This window comes from Pagrus pagrus (genome assembly GCF_965226575.1).
Source record: "Pagrus pagrus genome assembly, chromosome: 24".
NCBI lineage: Eukaryota > Metazoa > Chordata > Actinopteri > Spariformes > Sparidae > Pagrus > Pagrus pagrus.
In genome coordinates this window covers 3,299,362-3,321,690 of record NC_140206.1, presented here as the reverse complement: position 1 = coordinate 3,321,690, position 22,329 = coordinate 3,299,362, and the positions used below count along the sequence as shown (strand labels likewise).

Below are 22,329 nucleotides of genomic sequence, written 5' to 3'. Positions count from 1 at the left end.
ATGGACCGGGAGTTTGGAGGCCAAGTTGGCACCGTGAGCTCTTTGTCCTTTGTCCTTAAGGTGAGCAGCAGTCGAGATTCTGAGGTGTACCACGCTCTGGGTACATCTTAATTCCTCGATCCTCACTTGAACCGGATGCGGAAGGTCCGCCATCTTGCAGGCCATCGCCCAAACCCCTTATTTCAGCTCCGAAGGGCAGGGAAGGATCTTTGAGAAGACAAGAGCAAGGATGCACCAAAGCGGACTTCCCGAAAGGCTTCCAGCTTAACGCCATGATGACCCCACAGAGGAAAAGGACATTTAATTTCTCTTAAAACACATTTCCTTGCTTCCTCTCTCTTCGCCAGGGAGGAACAAGGACGCAAGGTAAAGACTCAAGTGAAGGGAAACTAGGATGCAATTCAAACCCTTTGAGGTTGTTTTTTTTGGGGGGCCTTTATAGGAGAAGTTTGCTTCCATCTTTTCACCCATAGAAATAAAACCTTGTGTGGCCTTCATGCAGAAAAGAGCAGACTGGACAAAACCAGAAGAGGCCAACCAGCCAGACGGCTACCATCACCACCCAAGGATGATGCATCCAGTCCTGTGGCTACGGGGGTGTGTCAGACCTGTCCCCCCTAGCCCAGGGAAGCAGAACTCACTCATGAGGAACAAACAGGGACATCGCATCAAAGTAGTAACACACAGGCCTGGTTTCAGGTCCGGATATGTGAGGCGTCGACTGTGTTTTCCGACGTTTAATGGTCGAACGGTTTTCTGTAAGTATTCACGATCTACTGGACATTTAAACCAGAGACTTGAGACTGATAATGGAGTTTTTTGTTAACTGCTGTGTCTCTGCATGGCGGGCAGCTGAACTGATTGTTATATCAGACATATCTCATCTCCTTCTACCCATAATTCCTTGTGTTTTTGGGTTGTTTTCTTCACTTGTTAGAAATTTCTCTCTCTTAGAGGAGGACTGACACTTGGATTTTGAGGCATTTCTGTCTCCAAGCCCAGTGTGTACAAGAGCATGCCTGTCTGCGAGTGTGCGTGTATGAATGTGTGTGATTGTGTGTGTGTGTGTGTCTGTGTGTGTGTGTTGAGCTGCCCTTCCCACTGCCCTTGTCATACTGGTCCCAGTGCTGCAGGGCTCGTTGCTGGTTGGACAGCTCGGGTCAAGGTCTCCCCTCCCCTGATCTGACCGACGGGCTGTCACTTCAGCAGCCCGACCACTGGCCGGGTCTGCAGGCACACACACACACACACACACACACACACACACACACACACACTTTCACGCACACACACTTTTTGCCCGATGACAAGCTACACACACTCTGATAAACAGTCACTTGCATGTACACACTGTCTGAAATGCACACGCAAATGAACTGACAGTACACTGTGTCTATGCAGAAACACACACACTCTCTCACTCACACACACACACACACACACACACACACACACACAGAGGCCCCCGCCCTCCCGCAGATTGACAGTAAGGTTTATTGCTGCTAATACTCCCAGCTGTAAAGGCAGAGCAGCAGCATCCTAATGGGAAATGGACTCATTTCCTAACACGATGAGTACAAGGGTGCGGCACACGCCCAAATTTGGTCGACGGGGGCGGTTAATCCGTCTGACCTCTTCCCTATTGGTCCGACACCGGAGTGACCATTTTCTAGTTTGTCAAAGTTTGTCCATGTCTTTTTCTCTCAGAGCCGCAGGAAGCGATGTGGTTTGGATTTAACGTGGAAAACACAACCTACAAACACATAAAATGGCTCCATGCAGCTCGTCGGTTGTAATCCAAGTCTCCAGAAGCCCCGAGATCCCAAACTGATGTCAAACGACATTTTTTAAGCCGCTAAGCTAATAGCATTAGCCTGCGCCCATGTCTGAAGTGGGTGCACAAGCTCAGCCTAGAATCAAGAGTGTGAATAACGTCTTTTCAAATCAATTTTAGATCTCCAACACTATGAAACTTTTGAAAATGTTCATTTTTGGGCGAACTGTTCCTTTCAGCATGTTCTCGTCTGTAAGGATCCAGAAGATACAGGAGACTCGATGTTCAACGTCGCACATTCTTTAGATTAAACCTGTTTATGCTCGCGTTGTAACCAAACTGAAGCGGCCTCCCTGCAGTCACGCAGGAGCGGCTGCATCTGCATCGCGGCTGCTGACATGTTTCTGCATCTGAACGAATCTGCTGCTATTTTGGACTTTTCTTCATTAAAGCCATTAGTGTTTCATGAGGCTCTGCCGCGGCGTCCTCGTGCTAATTAGGTGTCTATATTTCTATATCTCGTTATTGGATTTATTTTATATTGTGCTTAATAGTAAATAGTGTTTGAATTTTAAAACACACCTCTTGGGTGCAACATAAAGGAGAATTTTTAATCACATTTTCTGTAAATGAAAGGACCCGGTCTGCTTGCTTTTTTTTTTTTTCCTCAATTTTTTCGAATGTGTCTTAATGAGTTTGCAGGTTTCTTAAGCAGATACACTCTCTGATTAGATTTATATATATATATATATATTTGTGCATACACACACTGTATCTCCTCCCCATTCTGGTCGCAGCAGGAGGCAGAGTCCAAAATGAGAGATGGGTGAAGGGGGGGGTGAGGCTGCGGGGGGGGAGGTAGGTGATCATCGTCATCATCACAAGGGGTAAGAAGAGGGATGTTGGCGAGGAGAAGAGGGGGGATAGTTGATGATGGTGGCCGCCAGTTGCCTGGGCAACCTTTTTTTATTTTATTTATTTTTTCATTATTTATTCCTGGGGCCCCGGTGATGAGGCGTGCTAATGTAGCGCGCCGCCTGCGCCGCCTGCGCCGCCTATACCTGCTGATGGGCGAGGGACTCGTCTCCCTGCGTTTCAGCCTGGCTTGACAATTAAGACCTGGGCGACTGTAGCCAGGGGTTAATACCGCTCATTAAAAGAACTAGGTCATTAGCGAAGAATCAAGGCTCTTAAGGCAGCAGGGGATGTGGGGTGGAGGGAGGGTGGAGGGAGGGTGGTGGTGGTGGTGGGGGGGTTTGATGGAGAGGAGCAGGAGGAGGAGGAAGAGGAGGCGGAGGAGGGGTGGCGGTGGCACAGCGTAGTAAACTCTGCATCTCGGTGAACACGCAGCCCCTTACATTAATTAACCTCCCTTTTTCCTTGTTGGGGTATGTGTGTGTGTGTGTGTGTGTGTGTGTGTGTGTGTATGTGTGTGTGTGTGTGTGTATGGGAAAGGCAGGGGGGGTGGATTTCAGGAAAAAAATCCTCTGTTATCATATATGCACATGGCTGTACACCAATTAATTGCAGGCAGGAAAAAAAAAAAAGAGAAAGAAAGCTAGTTTACAGTCCTCCCTGTGGTCGCCCTGTGTTCCTGTGTGAGCCCAAGTTACATTATTTCAGAGAGATGAAGGGTGGGAGGGGTTGGGGGGGGGGGTGTCTAATGTCTGTATGATGAGTAAAAAGGGTATTAAAATTAAGGAGGGAATCATAGCAGAAATCAGCCTTTGCTTTACCACAGGGGAAAGGAGCAAATAAAAGCCACGGAAATGAAAATAAATAAGCTTTGCTAATACCTCACCTTAAGGAGCCGGAGCTGTACCCAGCTGAACCGCGGCTGTTTGCCGGTAATTTGTTTGCGGACTTTATTATTAAGCTGTTACACAGGCTGTTTGACCTTCAGTAAGGAGAGCTGCTGGGTAAAAAGGGGGAGGCTTTTTTTTTTTTTTTCCAAACACATGTTCTCTATGTTAAAAAGACTCGAGTGACCTGCGGAGAAGATCCAGCGGTTTGTGTGTCGAAACGTCCTCTGTCCCGGCGTGAAGCTGCCGAAACTGTTCAGAAAGGCAGGTTCCTGTCAGACGGGGGAAATGAAAGCGGTGGCGAGAAAATGGCTGGTTGTGACTGAGGTGTTTGTTCTAATCTGTAGCAGGCGGTATTTAAGAAACCGCTGGCTCCTTAAATTAAAACAAATGCACTACTTTTTGACTGCTTTTGACAAATTTGGTGCTTTGACAGCAGATGGACAACATTTTTAAGGTTAACTTGAATAATCTGGTGTGAAAAAAGACAAATAATCGATTAGTAGTCAACGAGTCATTTATTTTAAACAAAAACTGGTCTAAAGTCTCTGATTCCAGCTCTTTAAATGTGAATATTTTCGGGTTTCTTTCTTCCTCTGTGACAGTAAACTGAATATCTTTGGGTTGTGGACGGTTAATCAAGTAATCGAGAAAGTAATCGACAATTAAAATAACCATTATCTGCCGCAATTCATTGCACCTGGATCTTATTTCCTTTTAAAAATCTACTGTATGTTCATTCGTCGAACCAAACCCAATGCATATTTTAGCTTCTTTAACCAGCAGTTTGTTTCCCCTCTTCCCACCGGGCGTTACATATCTGCTCGCAGCACCTGACACGTGGCTGCAGATGATTCCCGCCATCTGAGAGAGCAAAACTAGAAAATGTCTCAGCTGAACCTGGAGATGAAGCTGAAACATCTTCTGCACGGGTCGGGTGTTCAGTTCACGACCTTCCAGCTCCCTCTGTTACACCGATCGTTCCACGGTTTCACCCTCATTAGGCTATTTCATCTCTTCATTTGCCCCTTTCTGCACAAAATGCATGATAAATGAGCAAGACTAATTGTTTATTAACGGCTGTTAATTTGTGGGCTTGCACATGTAGGCAAAGATTCGAGCTAACAGACGTGTAAGACACCTGTGCAGTGTATTCACTCATCTCATCCTCAGTATGATGGACCTGCTGCCAAAGAGTCTGTGGGCTTGAAGAGGTTAACTCTCTTTCTTCCTGCTGGAGGGGGGGATGTCAAACTTTATCTTGATTTGGTTAAAAAAAACCAAGAATGAAGTCGTTGATCAACAAAAGCCAGGAGACGTGCTGAATGTGAGCCTTTCAACAAGAGACACACAAAGGTCCTCAGATGTGACCGCCTCACTGATATTCAGCTTCACTTTGAGGTTTAATTTGGGGGGAAAGTCGATGTCGTGATTTTTCAAAAAAAGGTGGACGTCTCATTGTGGAAGAAAACTCTTAATATCCAGACGCTTTGATAGGTAACTCGTCTTTCATTTCCTACAATAAAGTGTTAGGATTGTGAAAAAAGAAAGAATTCAAGGGGGGGTAAATTAGCCTTAATATCAGACCCGTATGACAGTGTTTTTATCTGCTAATTTCTCAAGCATCATAATGAGACGGTGCCAAGCGATGGAGCGATTTGAATTTAAATGATATAATACTTGAGATAGCCCTAATTCACCCATACATATTTAATCTGACATATTATCTCGCTCCTGCGACGCCCTGATATGATATGACAGCTCGGCCGCTGCGCCCCGGCAGGAAGGAGGGAGGCGCCGCGCCGCAGTTTGGAGAGCGCGTCGTTAAAAGGGAAGGTGGTGGAGAATTCGCTCTCTGCAATCAGTGCCACTTTAGACGCCGAGTGGGTTTGTCATCTCGGTGGCAAAAAGCGGAGATCTACTGACGGGAATAAGAGTTTTATAGAGTACAGCCAGAGGTACAAAACATTCTTTGGACAGTTGTGCACGTCATTATATTCGAAATAATCCCCACTAATTTATGCTTTTACTATCAGATCTCACTTTTGTCTGTGAGAGACGAGAGCTATGTTCTCATGAAGGGGATAATCTACTTTGTTCTGATCTCTTTTCTGCTCCTGTGGATGTGAAAGTTGCTCCTTAAGTCTTGGATTTTTCCATGTGAACGGCACAACACGGAACAAACCCATCGCTCTATTGATCTTCCAGACTGACTTCTTTTTAAAAAGTTGAACTCTTGTTGACTTTCAAGCTTTCTGAAGGTCGTCCTTGGTCTAAGTCTTCTTTTGCCTTGTCTTACTGACCCCGGTGATGTCTCTCTAGTGGTCTTCTTCGTCCTGAATCTCTGGAGCTCTACTGAACGGATGAAAACCATTTTTCCTACAGATATTCCCTCATCTTGGTCCAAAATCTCTGTAGGTGTTGGAGTTGAGACCTGGTGCATGTGAAGCCATAGCATATGATTTATTTGATACTCATTATACCATCCAGATGCCCTATATGTATGGGCGTAAATCCCAAAATATATCTCATATCTTTAAAATGATTGATAATATGCAATGCAAGCAATGCGACCTCCAAGCTAGCAACCAACGCTGAAAATGGAAAGTTACCGTATTGCTAACATGGTTGCGAGCGGTACAAACGCAAACAAGCTAGCAGTTGTTCCCTTTCCTTTTAAGAGGATTTAGCCAGGACTCACCTCCTGATGTGCAAATGATGAAGAAACATGTCCACGTTCTTCATCTGACACCATTTTGCAGGTGCACCGTCGCTACATCCTGGCCTTTTTGCGCCGCCAAAGCAGCTAGATCATTGCGCTGTGGTCTGGCTATGCAAGACTACGGTATATAGATACATATCATCATTACTCTGCATTACAGTTTGAGCCTTCAGATCATTACAAATGGGAAAAGTCATTAAGAGCCAACTGGGACGCCATAAAGGGACACTGGTATCCACTTCTTCTTATACGTCAGTGACTGAAACACTTGAGTAAGGCTTACCTGTGTAGCCCAAGTGGCCTGAAGGATTCCTGTTTGCTGAAGTTAAACCAGTTAAACACTGGTACCTGGTTGTGGCGCAGCTTTAATTACCATCTGAGCTGGCAGGTGCTGCTGCTGTTAACACACAAAAAAATCACTCAACCTGAGCTGCACTCACCTCGGATGTCATATCTCCCACGTAGGCCATAAGCAGCCGACTGTGCTTTTGTGCCAGGGGATAATTGCAGCTATAGGAGGGTAAGAAATAAGAGATTTGCTCAATTAACCAATATAGCACAGCTGAGGACAGCACCTGTGCATATTGGAGGGGGTTTTTTTTGCAGATAACATGGCCGATTACCCTCCAGAGTGTGCAGCCACTGAGCTCTGTCTGTACCAACCCCTACCTGGTGCAAGGCAGGGAATAGCGCAGGCAACCACGTTGGGTTTAATTGCTCTCTGGGTGTTAATATGCACTTGTGTTTCTGAGTGTTTCATTTTCGCCCGCCTGGTGTAATGATAAGCACATCGTCGGCTGCCAGTTGGATAAAATCTCAGACCTGCAACTCGCTGGAGCAGGAAGGGAGGTCCTGCTGTTTTTCTATATGAGCCGGGTTGAAAATGACCTGTTTACATTCAGCGGTGTGTTAACCAGCAGGCTGCTGCCATAAAGCTGCGGAGAGCTGATGGGAGATACGCTTGTGCTTTAAAAGGGGACATTTAGTCTTTTTCTATACTGCCACGGTTTATAAATACACCTAGCACAGTTCACCTGCTAATCAGATAATACATGTTTTTCTCTTGCCTGTAGAGATTTTTATTCATCGGTGTGAGCTGCCAAATTTTGGAGATGTTGGCCATTGAGATGTGCACTCTCTCTTTCCAGAAGTCGTGACCTGGTTACTCAAGATAATCTACAGACCTTGTCGTGAGCGATTTCATGTAGGGACTATTTTCTTTCTCCTGAACGTCACGCAGAAGGAAACGTGCATCTCATCTGACTTGTGCTGATGTAAACGCATAAACATGGAGTTTAGCTTAGCTAGCTTAGGAAGCTATTCTCCCGTCCATGAATAAAGTGCTGTATGAAGACAATAGTTCCTAAAAAATGCTTTTTCATGCAAAACAAGTCGAGATGGATAAATACTGGAACATGTGAGAGAGAACATGTTCACTTACTTTGCTGTGAACTGTCCCTTTAATACTAATAATTCATCCTCCATTGCTTTACATGCTCTGAGAAGGACCTGCACTGATCGGCTGACAGTGATATTATTAGAAGCGTCAACACCTCCAGCGCTGCCAAATGTGAGAAAACTGGTCAATTTCTTAAAACTTGCTTGTGATTTTCGGTGATGGGATGACAACTGAAGATGAATTCAGTGGCGATGCCTCAACCTACGGGATCCTGGAACGTGAAACCCACGAAACAACGTTCAATTATTCATTTTCTCCCGCTGAATATTAACACATTTGTCCAAAAACAACATCGAGGGGAAAATCAAGGCCTTGTAACTGACTCTGCTTCTCAGGAAGTCAAAGGTCAGAGAGGTCAAGTATAAAAAACACTGAAACTCTGAAACTTTTCCTAGTAAAGGAGTCAAGATAAACAATAAGTAAAATGCTTTAAAGTGAAAATCTTGTCAGTTAAAGGCCATAAACTGAATACATCTTGTCTAATAGTATTAGTCCAAAGAGCTGGTTACTAACTAAACCATTAAATATATAAAAATGTACCACATAAATATTCTGTCTCCATTAAAGCCCTGTTAATGACACGTGTACCAATAAGACATCAGTACATATCAAATACCATCATTAGAGGCTTTAAAGTCCACTTTCTTCTTCTGCTGCTGCCAAATGCAGCTTCACTCTGCAGCCAATAATTAGCTTCCCTGTCATTCCCGCCCCCTATAGATGCTCTACATTACACGAGATCAGATCAAATGCTAGAACGCAGCAATCTGCCTGTCAGAGAACGTAAAACAAACGGTGTGCGCCACCGTCGTCGGTACCGGCGCTCCTGGTTCCCCCAGCACAAACAAAACCAGACGATTTTTCTGCTGGCAACATTGCCTCAAAAAGGAGGAGAAAAAAAGTTGGTTAGCAGATGTCAGTTGTTGTGTTTATCTCGGCGGTTTTCCTTCGCTCATGCATGGATCTTATATCAAAGAGGGCTTATCCGAATAAAGTGCTTAAAAGCTTTTCAGACGCCTGGTGATCTGAACAATTTTTGGCTTGATCTGCAGACTAAACAAACCATAATGATGCAAGCTTGTGTAAAGATGTACACAGCAGTCAAACAACAAATGCCTGCGCTTGATGTTTTTATTAATGTTTTCTCTTCTTCTTTTCATCGGCTTTTATTCATAGCTTCACTGTTTCGGATGTGAGCACAGGGGTGACTTCTTGTTTGCTCCTGCAGAGGTGCAAAAAAGAAAAGGGCGGTCGTAAATTCATGCACAGGAAAAGGAAAGAAAAAAAAAACGGGGAGAGAAACGTGTCATCTGCCGTTTCCGTCCTGGTCTTGCGAGCTCAAATTTCCCTCGGGAAGGTAAAGGGGATTGCGGTATGTTCTATGCACGACGTAATCAAAAATATTCAAATATCCCTCCAGTCAGCGGGGGAATGACAACAATCCTGCAGAAAAGGTGTATTTTCTAGGACGGTATAATAAGCCCACCGACACTCCTGCCGCCACAAAGTAAAAGCGGCGACGGCATTAAGTTTTTAACACTCTCTGTATTTTGTAACAAGGTTGGATGTGGGAAGAAAGTTAGCAGACATCCTCTCAAGACCTGGCGGTCTCATTTCAATGCAGAGATAGGAGCGTCGGGGCTCTCCTCTGAAGTCACAACTTCTGGCTCACATGACGGGAGGCAGACGTTGGCGAGATCTGCTCGCTAAAGCCAATCAAAAGACCTGAATTCTATTTGTTTTGTTTCAAGGGAAGACGACAAAGGGGGCCTCAAGGTCTTCTTCAAGATGGCTCTGAAGCCTGAGCGGAGAAAAAAAAACTGGGAAAAAAAAGAGGGAGGACCGAGGCTTTCAAGTGCCCGTCCTTGGTGGGACCTTTGCCGCGGTGCCAGGTACACAGCTTTTAGGAGGGGAGGGGTGAGGAGGAGGGGGCTGTTTTTTCTTCATGTTAGTGCGTGGTTGGGAGTTATTAATATTCTCAAAGACAGAATTTTCTCCCCCGGATTGAAATAATGGATCATACTTAAAAGGGGAAGAACTCATTTCAGGTTTTAATACGGTAAGCCTGTTGGAACCAATTATTGGAGGTGCTTTGCCATTGTCATCTTGCATTTCTCCTTGAGGAGATTAACTGGCGACGCTGAAAAGGCCTCGCAGTATCCGGGATTTCGCTCATTGCGAGAATCTGCCTGAAATGGAATATTTTTCTTGATTTGTGTGTGCATGTGTGAGTGTGTGTCTGCCGCGCGTCTGTGCGCGCGTCAAGTTCCAACGTGTTTCACGTATTTTGGCTTCATGTTCTACCTAATTATTGCAATTTGATCCTAAAGCAGGAGTGGCCTAATCCTCTGCTGTACTGCAGAAATCCTGTTTCAGAAACTTTGGTAATAAATTTGGCCTGTTTTAATAGAGACTGGGAAAGTAGCGCTGTGACGGCAGAAGGACGGCCTCCCTGGGAAGCTCCTCTGTTTCCTCGTATGCAAATGCGTGCGAGGAGACGGTGGAGGCGACTCGCACGAAGTTGGAAGAAGTTGCGGAGGGAAGAAAGCGGCAGAAATCCCTCGTTTTTCTTCTGTTCTCCTCTCTGTTTCCTGACTGTCCCCTGAATGCTAGAGGCTCTCTTCTGTAAGTGCGCGTAACAACTTCTACACCCAAAAACTTTGCCTGCCTTCACAGAGCAGCATTATTCATGCTCTGCGTTTGTTCTGCGAGCGTGAAGTCGTCTTTAACGGGCCGATCTGCAAATGTGTAATGAGCTTAATGTAGAGATGTGACTTATTAACGTCGCAGGGAAGGACGCCTACTTCAATCTGCAGGACGTTCTCCGTGTTATCTGCTTGTTTTCATGCAGAGACGGTGGAAGGTGAAGTCTGTCACTGGCCTGTGAGCTGCAGAGAGGAACCAGAGGAACCGAACCGGTCCATTTTCTTACATTAAACTCAAAGATCAGTTTTTGTAGCGTGCCATTTGCTTGCATTTGGCTCGACTGAGACAGAACTGACCAACTCTGACCTGGCCTTTATATCTGTCTACGTTATAGAAACTTTAATCAATCATCAATCACTAGAAGACTTTCACTGAGGCGGTCTGCCTCTTCACAGGCTGATATTAGTGGGAGTTATGATGACATTTATAAAACAGATTATAGTGGAATTTAAGACAATAATGGCTGTTTTCATTCAGTCACCAGCTGGGATAATTTCCAGAATGACTAAACTCTTCCTCATGTTGTTCAGGAACCTCAGGAGAGCCTCTCAAGGCCTCGTGGGGGACCTCGGACCCCATGTTGAGAACCACTCACAGCTCATCTGATACGCGTCTTTATCACGAGGTTTTTTATCTCCTGCATTCATCGCCGATATTCATAAACGCGGGCCGGCCTGCCTCCGCTCTGCAGGTGAGCTGACGGCTCTCAGCCGGTGCGACCGCTCCTCTAGTCACGGAGAAAGGACTCCTTCATCACAGTGTAGTATTACACCTAAACCTCGCTGCAGGACACGCTCCTTTGTTATTTCCAGATTCCTTTTCCTCCCCCCTCCTCCCGACGAGCGCCAGGAGTGAGCATCGTTCTCGGATCATTACTCCTCAAAGAAATTTAAGCACGGGATGCCATTTAATTTTTTTTCCTCCCCAAATGCAGTCCGTCATTAGAAATCCTAGCTGTCATGGCGATGCCATTTTTGGTGCGGAGTGTTTGTTGCCTCATTTCTTTTAATTTTATCTCCATTAGCTTAATTCTTTTTTAATATTTCCATCTAACGAACTTTACAGTCCATTTTGTCTCAGTGTCTTGCTAAGCGAGTTTTATGAAGCAGGCAGTTGGCTTTTCCATTTGAGAGCGGGCGAGGAGGAGGGGGCGGCGGGGTAATCGAGGAGGGCCCTGGTGCTTTTGTCAGCTTATTTTTGGCACCTTAGCTAGCAGTTCTGCTTCTTCGCCTTGATTATACAAGCAAACAACTGCATGAAGTTCATTAACAATAAAGCACAGGCTAATTAAGCCGAGCCCCTTAGACAAACCAGCGCTGTCATCCCGCATGTGTTCGGAGCTGATTGAGCTGTTAAAGATTTACCTTCACTCGTCTTTTACCTCACAAGGGCCTCGCTGATTCCTCTCAGAGGGCGTTTAACCTCACAGAGAGTCGGCTGCTGCCGTTTGGGTTGTAAAAACACTTCACTTCAAGGTAGAGCAGCCTTACAAGGCCAAGCTGGTGTTTACTTCATGCTTTCATTATACTGCGGGTGCCATCGACTCTCCCTGAGGACGTCTGTCGATCCATCCATCTATATATCTATCTATCTCCTCATAACGCCGTTAAACACACTGATCCTGTTATAGTACAGGCCGTGACGCGGCGCCATAAATTACATGTGAATCAGTCCCGTGTCTGCCCAGAGGTTGTGCGATACACCATTAGCAAAACGGCCCTCCAGCCCTTTGTTAATGTAATTTGCTTAATTGCTCTGTATCAGTATACAGATGAGACGCGTTCGCTCGCAGAGGTCCGCAGAGAGCGTTCTGGACATATTTATTCTAATACTCGTATCCTCTTATGGTTGCTGAGCCCGTTTTATTGCTTGATGTCCACTGATGAGGCCACGCTGGAGGGGTAACTGACGGGGCACCAATATGAGCGGCGCAGAAGACGAATGCGAGGGTTAGGGTGAGATTCCTGCCAAGAACATTGAGTTCATGGCAAATGTAAACTTTCTTTACCTTTACCTTTATTTTAACCCAACAAAAATCTGAACCATAGCTTATCCAGACAGGTGTGACAGAATTGTAGAATCAATGCTATTAGCTGAAGTCAGAGTGATTTATTCAGACATTTTCTGATCTTTAGACGTTGTTGAGTGTTTGGATTTGTCAGGTGATAGCCTTTCCGTCCACTATCTGCATTTTACTGTTTTCAAAATCTCAATTTTTCAGCATCTGAGCTAGCAATCTACACGCTGAATGTGGAAAGTTACTCTAAACCTAACCTTGTCGCTAACCAACTCTAACCCCAACATAGTCCCTAACGAACCTTGACCCTGACCTGGTCGCTAACGTGACAAGCCTTAACAAGCTAGCAGCTGTTACCTTTTCTTTTGCAGGGCCCTTAGCCATTTTAATAGCAGGGCTCACCTGCCCACCGTCGCTGCGTCTTGGGTTTGGCTCCGCCCAAGATGATTGTGACTTGTTTCAAGAAATGCAAAAAAAACATTGAGTTATAAAATGCTACAACCTCTCATGCTCGTTCAACCTTTTAAAACAAGCTGTATGAAGTCAAAAAACATTGTTACCAACCCGAAGAAAGTTATACACATAAACATGCACCATTTTTGCCCAACAAGAAATATTTTCACCCTTTTCAGATTACATTTGATGTCAACAAAGTTAATGAAGGTGTCAGGAATTGTGTGCAATGCCATCGATAGCTGCCACCTGTTTTTACCATAACAAACTATCACATACAGTAAACTCTGTAGAAACTGGAGCTACACTGCGCTACCTGAAGCTCGTTAAGAGGAGGTTGAGTGTCTTGCTCAACCATTCTTGGCACAGGTAGGGGTCAGATAATATGTAGACCTGAACCGACAACCTCAGCCTTCAAGCCTTGTGCATTTCCTGTAACCTTCAGGCTACCTTCAGCTGCAGCTTCCTCCTTCATCTTCTCCTCCTCCTCATCCTTGGTGGTGGCTCTGCTTCACCCCAGGGAGCGACAAGCCGCCGCTCCCCGCTGCGACTGCTCCTCTTCGGTGTTTAATTACAGGGGAGGCTGAGAAGTCTGCCTCTCCTCTGATGAGTCGATGGATGAGAGGCAGAGGGCTGAGCGGCGGCGGCTTGGCTTAGAGGAAGTGACCTCTAATACGTGAGCGAGGCTTCTCATTGGTGGAAACCAGGCTGGAGGTGGATGAAAGGCTTTTCTTAAAACCTTTGTTTTTTTCCAAAGGTTTGTCATCACCTCCATTTTTGAACTTTCTTTCTCTCATGCCGTTCAGTTTAAATGATCCGTCTCTGCAAACATTAGCAAAGTCCTGACTTCAGCTGCCTCTTTGTCCTCCATATTGACCTTGGGCTCGGCTGCGTGGTGGAAGAAGTCCACATATGTTTTTACGCTGCAGAAAAATGACTAATGTCTTCACACCGACTCCAAACCATACATGTATTTAGAAAGGCAACGCTCGTAGTTCACAGTCTAGCCTCACTCAGTGATCTGTGATGTTTTTCCAGAACCTTGTATGTATACCTCCATCTGCTGCAGGAATATCTCCATCTTATTCTGTCTAATATCATCTTTTGTGTTTATAACCGGTGCTGCAACTGGCCATTATTTTCACAATTAATGTCCAAAAATTGTGAAAAAAGACCTCAGTTGCTTCTTTTGTCCAACCAAGACTCAAAAACTCAGCCTTCCCTTACATACCTTACCATGACACCAACACCTGTTAGCAGTGAACCACAGCTTGCCTGTTTACCCTGATTACAGACAGTGAAGATAAACATGAAAAGGCATAAATATGAAGTTAAAAAATATATGCATTGTCCTTTATTTTATATATTTGACGTGACCAACCCGAACCCAGACATCATTGCTACATTTTGATGTGAATCTGGCTCGGCCTGTCAGGTTTCGTGACAGACATGCACGCTCTATTGTAGAAGCAGACTTGATAATAGGATCCGAAATCTGACTTCTCTCATTCGCACTGCAGAAAAGTCATATGTGAGCTGCATGTTAGGACAGAAAATCCCTATTAGGAAGCTTTAACTGACGCCACGGAGCAGGCGAAGGTTCTGCGCTTTGCTTAAAGGCCTCTGAGCAGCAATAATAGAAGGAGAGGAGAGTGTTACTCCTGCTGGTTTTGAGACGGCTTCACGACTCCCTCGAGGATTATAAACCTTTCCGATCCACCGTTACAGTACGTACAGTATTATTCATGTGTCTACCCGTCGTTCCAGTTCAGTCGAGTGAACAAATCCAAACCTTTGCAGCACATGAGAGGAGGAACTTGAAAGTTGTGCCACCATCACTTTGGTGCCGACACAGGACAGTTAACAGTGAGCACCATGAATGTGTGATCAAACACGCTCACTGTGTCTGTAGGTACAAACTCCCTTTGGCACTTTTTTTTTTTTTTTTTTTTTGTTCAAAGCTGCTCCAGAAAAGAGAAAGTTGTCTGTGATCAAAAAGCTGTGAAAGGGAACCTGAACAAAGACGCAGTGTGCCAGTTTGAGGACGGGCGCGACATACGAGCCGTCAAAACGGGCGATATGAATCTGCGCTGTAATTCAGAGAAAAAGAGATTAGAAGAAGATAATGGTCTCATATCTCAAAAGTTAACAGTGAGGCCCGCGTGAACTGTGAATAATCTTATAATTACTGATCTAATGCCATTAGGCCTGACAGAAATAGAGAAAGCAACGCTTGGATGGGGCGCAGTTAATCAACTGTGCGCTCCTTGTTGGATCATCAGTACCCCCGCGCACGCTAAGGCCACGACTGATGATAGGTATGAGTTTAAATGACAGCTTAAAGGAACATTACGCCGCACTCATATTTGGTTAACTTCCCCTACCAAATGGTTTAAAAACGTGACATTTTTTTAATGTGCCTTGCAGTCTTCTATCGCCCCCTCGATTTGTGAGGCTTTTTTCTTCCTTTTTTTTTTTTTTTTTTTGCCTCAGGCTATTCTTCAGGGGAAATCCAGACTGACTGGAGTTCCCTCACCTTGTGTGCTCGTTTGATCCCAGACGCAGAGGCAGGCTGCTGATCCGGCCGTGTTAAGCCTCTGTTCGTTCCAGGTTGTACTTGCAATGTGAGAATAATAACAAAAAATAAAAAAACACACACACACAGCGCTGGAGGCTCCCCGTCTCTGATTCATGTTGTTTCCTTTTATTCCTCTCTTCGTGTGGGAGAGAACGCCGTGACAAAGTGCACACCCAGAGTTTGACAGTTTAAAGAAAAGATCCACCCTCAGATTGTCATCCGCCGTTTGATCTCATCAGTCTGTGATGTTCAATTTGATGGCAAAGTGTTTCGGTTGAGCCAATTTTTCCTCGGAGACAGTCGCAAGTGAAATGTTCATATTGTCTATATTTGACCAGTTATCTGTGGGAAGAAGAATAACTCATTAAATAGAGCTTAAAACATACAAAAATAGCTGTGCTGATGAGTGTCAGCATGTCTCAGGGTGGATCTTTTGCTTCTCTGCTCACTAATTAACGTGCAACTGTTGCAGAAGCAAGTTCAGCAACAATGTGCACTTAATTTAATGAACACCTGATGTTGATTTAAGGAAACTTAATCATTGAAATCTGATGGTTGAACCGACTCTTTAGGGCTCTCGGGTCTTTGTGTCTGATCATGTGGTGTTGTCATTATAATCATCACAGGAGAAAAATAGGTTTTTAAGGTGCGACGGAGAGAGTACTTTGATTCTTAGGACACATTTATTGTACTGGGTCCAATCCTGTGTTCCCCATTTCTCCAAATGTGTTCTCCAAGGGTCCAATGTCTCCAGAGTCCTGTGTTTTCTGGCTTTATCACAATATAGGAACAAGAGATAAGCTCGAATGTTCCCAGGGGATTATTTTTTGGGAGGTGTATTTGACCCAATATGAAGGTTAAGTGAATGAAAATTGGCGTCCCGCGCTGAATGCGAGGGTTGTGCAGGACGTGAGGCACACTGAACTTTACTGAGGTTGCACTCTATGTGAAGCAAAGATGTGAATTTGCTTCACCACCGGACACAAATGTTTGTTGTCTTTTCGTGAGTTTCGCTAACGTACAGGAGGTGAAAGTTGACTTTGCAATATGTGTGTGTGACCGTCACTGGAAGCACAGCATGGTACTTTTTATTTATTTATGTTTTTAGACATTCACCTTTATTGTTGTCTTTTCTCACTCTTAAATATACCCAATCTTTCTAAAATGCCTTAATTTTGCATAAACTATCATCAGTGGGCTACGGTAAATAGAGACAATAGAAAGTATTTATTGTTTAGCTTCTGTGTGCATAGAAATAAAAAAAATATGGTACATTAAAAAACATGTAGATGGAAACACAATGAAAGCTGCATGAAAAAGAGCACCTGGTATCTGATGTGACACTGAATCAGGGATGCAGGAGCCTTCACTACTGTGCATTCTTATAATTAAATAGTAACAGTCTTGTTTCCTGTGTTAAATATGATTACAGAAGTGTTGTTAACGCTCTCGTGTGGTTGTCGCTGAATGAAAATGTCCTTGTTCTTGCTTTGAAGCCGTCTCGATCGACCGTCTTTCTTCCCTCCATGTTTCCTAATGATGGCACCAACACGAATGAATAAAGTAGTACATTTTTTTTTTTTTTTTTTTACTTCATACCTATTTGCAGATCTCTGCGGTTTACATCTGACGGTAACAACACGCTCAGAAGCTCCAGGAATAAACAAATGTGTCAGAGCACTTTGACGCTAATGGTGTCTCCCCAGATGAAGTTCCAAAATATTCAATTTTTATTTACAGGCGGGTACATTTTGGGAGCCTCGAGAGTGAGACTTTTGATTACACAACCTGCCATCTCTGTTGGAAGTTGGTCTTCCAGGGAATAAACACAGACCATAATTAGGGAAACATGCAGATATGGTAGATGAGCAGTGAGGGTGGTGGGCTGACTGGACTGGTCTCTGGGCGGAAAAATGGCGATAATGAAGGCGTTTTGAATTTAGACTGAAAGTGGACTGATGGGCCCCCGGCTCTCCCCGACCATTTGGGAGGTTTTAAACTTTTTCTTCTTTTTCTTTTTCCAGTCTGGTAGCTTTGTTCTCCATTACTTTAGACATGTTATGTGTTTGTGTGTGTAGTAATGGAGAGACGGCTCATCACGAGCAAACACTGACACCTGTTTTTAATAACGTGATCGCTGATCTGTCGCCAGGATTCTTCACTGGAGTTATCATCGGCCTGTTTTAGGAGCTGTTGTTGAAATGTTTCAGGCGGTCGCTTCAAATGTGCACCGTGTACAAGGTGTGGACAAATGTGTGTGCAATGTGCAGGTGTAGACTTTGCTCTCTGTCTTCCATGAATATTTGTTGTGTTTATAAGTGTTTCTGATGGCCCCATATTCTCTGATCTTCTTGTTTATTTCATTATTATTCATCTTTTTTTATTGCTTCATGTGAACTACTTTAGTTTTTGTTGGACACTCTCATCATTGCACATCTTTGAGCTTTTTCCAACAACAAAGGAAAGAGTTGTAATTTAATGATACATCCTGATATACAAATATTATCACACAATGCACTGTGATGCCAAACTAAAATGCAGCTATAGATACTTAGCATAGCCGTCCTTCCTACGAGGTGAGCAGTGTCACACCAGGCTGACGGTGAGAGCAAAGGTACAATATGTAAGATTTCTTTTTTTACTTGAAAACATTCACAATGATTTAAAATCATCGATAGAGTGATAGCTACCAAAGTTAGCATGCTAACTAGCTATTCCCAGCTTATTACAGTCCAACATTCCTGTAGCTGGACCACTAGATGCACGGCTAACTGAGCTATTTCGCTAACGGCAGCTGCAGTCAGCATTTACGCCTGTGATACGCTGCTTCCTGTTGTTTTGAGTTTTCTTTTAGCTAAATAAAACTTACCAAAACACTTTTCTGTGTTTTCTTGAAGTCAAACACGTGCTGAGTGTGTTTCCTTACCGCTAACTTGTTTACATCCACGTTTGCGTTCTTCTTCCAGCCATCGACGTCCCACTCGTCAATAAATAGCTCTTAATGCACGCTCTTCTCGTAGTTGATTACAATTTCCCATCCTTTGATTTTCATTATTTTCTGCTGCTTTAGTTTGCAGTCGTTTTATTTGGCTCTGAGCTGAAGGGAGGGTAACTTTACAGTGTTTCTGTCGTAAATGTTGGGTCCTATTTTATTTTCGTCTTGTTTTGTCTATTTGAATTTTATCACAAGGAAATGCAGAATGCGTTCATAGGTCATCCATCCGGCAACTGTGTCTTAATAAACCAAACACAGCTCAATAGCACTACTAATGGAGACAAACTCCACAGGGCACCTTTAACTTCAAATTACAAATGAAATATAAGGCCATCATTATTTTCCGGAGTCCATCGCAGTTTAAACATGTTGCTCTTTTCCTTTAACACTGTATGTTCGGTTAATAAAGCATGTAGCCATTTCTGCTGGTTGATTATTTTTCTGAGTTTCAGCCGATCAGATTACTGACAGCTCCGGTTTAAAGAAATGTTTGTCCAACTAAATCTCCAATCTGTGACGAAATATGCCAGAGAAGGACACGACGAGGACGAAAAGACGTCTTTTTGTCTCCTACAGCTTTTGTTTTTTTTCACTTTCACGTTAAAGATCTTTTCTCCTCAGCGACGCACAGTGAGCTCCTCTCACCAAAATAACTCGGGTGACACATTTGATGTAAATCTGAACTGTGTGTGTGTGTGTGTGTGGTCACAGTCACACACCCACAAGTTTGCAGGCTGGATAGTGTCACTGAAGGTGTGTGTGTGCGTGTGTGTGTGTGTTTCGAGTGGTTGTGAAACACGACGTGACGGCAGCGAGCGATCCCACGAGGGGCCTCCATGTCATGTCGAAAAATACCATAACATGTGCATTACACTTAAGTAATTCTTCTTCCATCTGCTAAGTATGACAGCATTAGCATACCCATTTAATTAGCGCCGCGCTTAAAGCATTCCCCCCTTTTTAATCACCTCATTGTATTTACTCAGCCACTGGTAGCAGAAGGGCTCCCATTTAAAGAAACAAAAACGGTGTAGCCGCTTTGTAGAAAGAGTAATGATATGATTTTTTTTTTTTAATGCTGATAGAGACGACGGCTTTTCACGTGGAGTTGTAGAAAAGTATTTTGTGAGGAGGATAATTCAGATTTGGGGTAAATTTCTCTCCTTTTTTCTCGATTATCTCGGCAAACGTTTCCCAAAAGGTGTCACCGTCCTCTTTTTTTCATCTTCGTCAGAACAAAACCGACACATCTGATGTCCCCTCGCTGTCTGTCGTCGGGCCTCCTTTTCAAAAATCAACCCGTCGAGGAGGAGGAGGAGGAGGAGGAGGTGGTGGAGGGGGTTGCTCGGGGTGCGATTGAAAAATTGGGAGCCTCTCTGAATGGCTTGCATTTACATTAATGAACTTGATTTGAATGGAGGTTCATATCAAGCCTCATAGATTCTGCACTGTGATTTTATTAATTGCAACAGAGGCGTCATTGTTTGTCGTTTTGACGCCAATTCAATTAAAATCCCATTTAGAGGGTAATAGATTAGGCAGTGTAAACTTTATGTGGAAGACGCCTCGTGACTAATATGTGACGCTATGAAAGCTCTGCTGCAAAACTAACTGCTGTGTGTGTGTGTGTGTGTCTCCACGCACGTGCATGCACTCCCCGCTACATGTATATCATTCAATCCTGTAGGTGTTTTTTTGCCGCGTGTGTGACTGTAATGCGTGTGTGCGTGCACGTGAGTGTTATCGCCTCCCCTTTTGTTAAGCGAGTGGAATCACTGCCAGCATCTGTGCTGCTCGGCTCACTTTGATTCATAATTGGTCGTCTTTTGAAGGAATTAGCAGCTTGTAATTCTATACTTTAATTTGAATATTCGCTGTAAAGATGTGTAGGCAGCCAAAGCAGTCTGAAATAATTAGATTTTATGTGGCAGCGGTTTAATTGTGGTGTTAAACGCGCGGTGATATATTAACCTCAGCTGACAGCGGGGCGATGCGACTGTTAGCCTGAGTTCAGTTTCTGTAAGTTTGAGTCGTGTAAGGGACGATTTAACAGCTGCTTCTGATGTTTTAACAGTTTAAAAGTCTTAACCGTCCACCTGTGAGTTACCTTCAGAGGTAGAAACTGTCTTCAGGTGGACTGGTTCACTTAATGTGCAAAAATGCATGTTTTCTCAAATATGTTTCTAAGGTACGGAAGCCCGTTATTGCCAAAAAACAAAGGTTGGAAATTAAGAAATCATTTTATTGTGTGTGTTTTTCTATGTTAGCTTATTATGTGTCCTGTTATTATTTGTGTGTGTATTGTTCTGTGTACGTTTTATTTATTTGTTTTACGTTTTAAGTCAAAATATGATTTTTTTTAGACTTCCTCATCGTAGTTTTAACCTGACGTCTTCGGGTTGTTTAGTTTCACCTACATGACAAGAATATGTTTTCTCATTTATCTCTCAGTATTGTATGGAAGCCCATCACCGCCAAGAAAAGGAAATGACAAAGCCAGGAATAATAATTTTATTTCTACGTTGCTTTCTGTGTCTTGTTCTTGTTCTATGTAGTTTATTTAATGTTTTATACATTTTAAGAAAGTCAAAATCAGACTTACTTGGAGACTACTGGAGATTTACTCATTTTATAATTTTGACTTTATAAAAGTTTTCTAGTGGATTTCCTTAAAAGACAAGAACACGTTTTCTCATTTACCTCGATGTGTGTATGGAAGCACATTGCTGCCGCAAAAAAAAAGTTAAAATGTATTTTTTCATCTTTCTTCTGTTTTGTGTTTAATTCATGATTTGTTATTTCTTAATGTTTTCCATGTATCGCTCTATAAGTTTATTACATCTATTTGAAGTCATTTTTCAAGTATTTCTTACCACTCGCTTCTTCCCACTATTACTGATTTTACCTAAATGACCCTTAAAGAAATATTTGAACTGACAGTAGAGCCTGATTGATAAATCTGTTGGAAGATGAAAAACTTAATCACATTCGAGGGATTGTTGCAAAAATAGTTTAACAAAATTAATCCGCGGTTTCACTCGAGGCTTTTACTTTGAGTCCAGACTTGTTAACATTTCTGCATTTCCATAACAAATAATTTGCTTTGTCATTTCCACCCCATCACATTTACTTACAGACACTTTTACTGCAGTTTCTTTACGGTGCAGATGGTCGACTGTCACGTAAATGAAAGCACTACGCCCGGTTAAATATAAAACAGACATTTCAAATCGTCAGAAGACGGTTTCTTCCTCATTTTCTGTATCAAAATGATACAGTTTGTCCTTCTGTCCTGTCGTTTATCGTCGAGTTATGATAACGGGACAAATCCTACTTGACTGAAGCGGATTCGGCTCATTTTCCCCGACATAATCCTTTCATGAGAAACCTGTTACGATGCTGTTTGTCTTTAGCGCAGGTAGTTTTATCATTTACTCCCCGTGTGTTTCCCCTCCAACAAATGCGATCTGCTGTAATTACAACACACCGCGTCTGAGGCACCTGTGCAGGAAACTCCTGCCAACACAAACGCACCGTGTTTTTCCTCATCTGCTACAAGTCTGCTAATTCACCCAGAGGAGTGCAGTGAAGTGCACACAGCCACTCCGAGGGAGTGTTTCGCATTAAAAATCCTTTTGAGCCGATGTAAGTTTGAGAAGAGAGAGAGAAAAAAAAAATCCTGTCTTTAATAATGCACAGTGTGAGACGGCACAGAGCAATATACATTTTTAATTACTAAAGTGACTAATATCTAGGTTTGGCTTTGAGGTTTTTGTTCCATAAAATATGCATTTGTATTTTGTTCCCTGCAGCTGAGTTAGAT

At 43.5% G+C, this 22,329-nt stretch overlaps 1 long non-coding RNA gene across 1 annotated transcript in view; it reads left to right on the top strand.

Annotated features, from left to right (window-relative positions):
* The first annotated feature begins 669 nt into the window (after positions 1-669).
* The window catches only part of LOC311253196, a 123,634-nt gene continuing 101,974 nt past the window's right edge, over positions 670-22,329 (top strand). The window contains exon 1 of the long non-coding RNA XR_014621644.1: positions 670-758. This is a non-coding gene — a long non-coding RNA (uncharacterized lncRNA). The remainder of the gene's footprint in view (positions 759-22,329) is intronic.